This window comes from Oncorhynchus mykiss, chromosome 5, assembly GCF_057628025.1.
Source record: "Oncorhynchus mykiss isolate SJ-2025 chromosome 5, ASM5762802v1, whole genome shotgun sequence".
Lineage (NCBI taxonomy): Eukaryota > Metazoa > Chordata > Actinopteri > Salmoniformes > Salmonidae > Oncorhynchus > Oncorhynchus mykiss.
The window spans coordinates 43,918,517-43,921,618 of NC_143026.1; the positions used below are offsets into that span (position 1 = coordinate 43,918,517).

General features: G+C 41.2%; 1 long non-coding RNA gene across 1 annotated transcript; it reads right to left on the minus strand.

The window, feature by feature from the left end:
* Positions 1-436: 436 nt before the first annotated feature.
* LOC149983291 (uncharacterized) lies at positions 437-2,519 on the minus strand. Its single transcript, XR_016496416.1, has 3 exons — positions 2,420-2,519; positions 1,885-1,946; positions 437-1,787 (listed from the first exon to the last, which is right to left on the minus strand). It is a non-coding gene; the product is annotated as an uncharacterized LOC149983291 (long non-coding RNA).
* Between the last annotated feature and the right edge of the window lie 583 nt (positions 2,520-3,102).

Consider the following 3,102-nt stretch of genomic DNA (forward strand, 5'->3'; position numbering starts at 1 on the left):
GTTACTAAACAACAAGCTATAACGTTACAACCAGCCACCTAAATCTGGGTTTACCCGCAAATGTTAGCAAAGGTTAGCACACAATTGGTGTTGGATAGCTTTGGTAGTCCCAGTAATTGATACAAAAATGTTTAAGCTAAATCACATCATCTGTTATAACAATCTGTAGCTACAGTTCTCTGCCCTTTACTACACCTGAGACACACTGAACTAACTGTACTACACTGTTCATGCTGTATTTGTTTGTGTTACTTTTACCATCACATTCTTGTTGAATACCCAGTTCTCTTTTTGAGTTAGCATGAAATATTGTACACTCCCCTGTATTTTACATTATTTTGATGTACAGTATCTGAGTGTCTAACATCTGTTTGATGCTACAGGGCCCTGTACAGCTAATATAAATATATTTGGTGAATCCATAAAGCCAGATACATTTTGAGGATTGATCTAAAAGATCCATATTTATTTTATGGTACTTTATCCGGCTTCAGTACACTGACAATAGTGTTGTGCATGGCAGGCTGTGGAAGCAGAGTGCTGGTGGCGAATGGTCTTGTCCCAGCTGCGGTTTACGATGGTTGAAAGTGGTGTACGGCTCGTAGTTCTTAACCACAAACTGGTTGGACCTCTTGCAGAGGATTTGCTGGTGCTGCATGTCTCCTGAAAATTCATGATTGTGGTGTTACCATTTTACACTTTTTATGGTAGAGACATAGGTCAATACGCCTTTGTTCGTAAATGTGTCAACCGATTGAGACCTAAGTGTTTAGAAACAGACTAGTGGATTGTTTATGGACAACGAAGGACATTGGGAGCTGCTTTTGAGGGGGAAGAAGCAGTTCTCAAAGTGAATGGGCGGGGGGGCTGCAGAAGGTGTGAAAAGTCTTAGGAGGGCAGTTCTTGCACAGTATCTTATGTTGTGTTTAGGATATTGAGGAGAAATTACACTTCTCAATCCTTATCATACACAACAATACATTTACTGTCTCTAAGCACGACCAAAACCGCCTTCCTCATCTGTAAACCTCCCCCAGCCTATTGACTTTGACAGATCATTCTTGTCAATAGTAGCAGGGGATTTTTATAGGTTTTTGTGGATTTTTGCAGGTTTTTGTGGATTTTTGCATTGTGTTTTGAGAATCTGCAGAGAGAAGAATGAGGTGGTTGTTTTCATTACTGTTGTCTTCACTTTATACCTTTCAGTGTCCCTTGCTCATTTTTGTCCCATAATCTTGTTGTGCTCCATAACCACATCGTGTGTCCCCTCCCTCATGCTCGTGTACTCCAAAATGCTGCCGCTTTGGGGGATTTTTCAGCAGGGCCTGTGGAAGGACTCCAGATAACCAGAGTTTTACAAAGAGGAAAGGGTAGGCTAATTTGACTAAATGGTCTGGAAGATACTCTGTGGTCCTCAGACTACATCTAACCCCCTGTAACCCCATAACACAAACACAAACCCAAACCCATATAGAGGTCCTGGATGGCAGGAAGCTTGGCCCCTGTGATGTACTGGGCTGTACGCACTACCCACTAGTGCCTTGCAGTCGGAGGCCAAGCAGTTGCCATACCAGGCACTGATGCAACCTGTCAGGATACTCTCAATGGTGCAGCTTTAGAAGCTTTTTAGGATCTGAGGACCCATGCCAAAGCTTTTCAGTCTCCTGAGGGGGAATACATTTTGTCGTGCCCTCTTCACGACTATCTTGGTGTGCTTGGACCATGTTAATTTGTTGGTGATGTAGAATCCAAAGAACTTGAAACTCTCAACCTGCTCCACTACAGCCCTGTTGATGAGAATGGGGGTGTGCTCGGTAAGTACATTACACGACTGCTTACTGTAAATTGAGCTATCTCAGCTTGTAAATATTTTTGCCAACGTACCTTCACCTTGTCCAGAGATTGGTGTTAGAAACACATGCTAGTGGAATCAGATTATGTACCACCTACAACAAAACACACAACAATAGACAATTTAACCCTTTGACGCGTACCAATACTCGGGTCTGATTATTCTACAGTGGTCCCTGGAGCCTACGCTCAAACCTGTGAGATTAGAACGCTTATTTAGAATGTCCATTTTCGATTGATGCAACAGTCAGTGTTTTGAGCTGGCAGCACTGTTTTTATTTCACAGAAACATTTTGCACAAACACAGTCCTTAAAAACGTTATGTCCTGAATGTGACCAGTTCATTTAAAAAAAATGAAATGTTCAGATATTCACAGAAGTGTTGACATCATAACACAATCATCCAAACCGGAAAATGTAGGCTACATTAGTCCTAGCGCTAACTGAGGAAAGATTGACCTAACACAAGCATTCATATTTAGCTAACTCTTGGCTGACAGAAACCATAATATAAATGAGTCAATAAAAATAGCTATTTGCAATCCATCATATCACGGGGTGGGCTCACCATTGATCAAAAAATGTTTTAAAACACTTTCAAAAAATGTAAAGTAATCCGATGATGCATAGTTTGTGCGCGCCGCCATGTATGTTTTTTCGGGTCAACCAAAGATAAGAAGAGTAGTCAAGATGAGTTTGGTCTGTTTGCAGTATGCATGTTGAAGGGGGTGTGTCGTCTACCATCATTCACTTTCCTTCATTCACCGGCACTTCCGGCAGTTTACTCGAAAGATGAGTGAACCATCCCTCACCTCATTTTGTTATAACATCTTTGGTCTGACAGACGTTTAGGTGACACCCAGAATGCATTCTATGATGTCAACAAACATGGCGCCACACATATCTGGTAAATAGCTTAGCATTAGCGCATCATGATCAGTACAACCTTCCCAAAGATATTTTACACACATCATATGTGTCTGTTACAATCTATGCAAGAATCGGAATGTGTGATTTGTCACTCGTACTTGAAACAGTAAATACATTATGCTCTGAACATACATACGGTGTTCTACAGTAGAAACGACATTATGATATACAGAAAATAAGGCTCTTACTTTGATTGGAATGCACACGTCCAAAGTTATTATTTGTAAGGAAAACAACAATGAAGGTTATGCGAGAGCCAGACAGAAAATGTGCCAGGTGGAAAAGGTTTGTGCTAGACTGTGCAAATGTCTGCATACATGA